A 1023-nucleotide genomic window follows, 5' to 3' on the forward strand; every position below is an offset into this window, starting at 1 on the left:
CAGGGAAGTGATGAAGCACCAAGCCTGACAGAGCCTAAGAAGTGTTTGGACACTGCTGTCTCACACGTGCTGTGACCCTGGGGGACGGTCTGTGCAGGCCCAGGAGACGGACACAGCAAACCCCTTCAAACACCCTCACGAAATGCCTGAATCACACACAAGCCTACGCTGATCTTCACAAGGGGCATTAAAGCTGCGGCTTGCAGCGCAGTCCAGGCTTCTCAGGTTTTACTCTGGTTGTCTCCTCACCCGAGATTCCAAGGCTGGCTGGTGGTTCGTGTGGGCACGAGTGGAGGAAGTGATTTTCCCTCTTGACCTCTGAAGGATTTAGGGTCTGCTGTGTCTCTGTGTTCTGTGCTGAGCTCGGCGCTCGGTGTTCGGCGCGAGAATGTTGAGGAGTCTCAAGGTCTTGGTTTTCTGGTTTCTCGCGTTGTTTATTAGTTCTTATCTTACAATTCTCTGTGTCCAGCCAAGATGTTCACAGCAGCCTGGACACGAGGTGACTCCCCCCCGTGATGGGAGGTCGCTACCTCTTATACAGATCACTACATACCCATTGTTTACAATTCTGTGCCAATGTCTATCACCTGTACTAACGGGGTCATTTCTACTCTGATCCAATCCACTGAAACTATTTTGTGCCCACGGCACTGCAGAAGATGGATGCCAAGGGAGAAGAAGAAGAACCCAGGGCACCACCCTAAAATCACCATCTTGTCCCCTTGCATCTACATTCTAAAAACCCAAAACTACAAAATCTTCTGCACAATGATAACTACACTACTCTCAGTAACACCTTTGTGACTTGCAATTCTTCTCTGTGTTAGATGTTTTTCTCATGGACTAAAATCAAAGCCTGTGTCTTCCTGGGCTCTGTGCCAGGCAAACCCCCCTGCACAGACCCCAGACCCTCTTTCTTGGGTCCCAGGCCTCTCTACCGAGGTCTGTGCCTTCCCAGGGCGCCCAGAGGGATGCTCTGCACTCCAACACAGCCGCCTTACTACCACTAAACCCCCCGAAATC

This window comes from Zosterops lateralis (genome assembly GCF_965231275.1).
Source record: "Zosterops lateralis genome assembly, chromosome: 2".
Lineage (NCBI taxonomy): Eukaryota > Metazoa > Chordata > Aves > Passeriformes > Zosteropidae > Zosterops > Zosterops lateralis.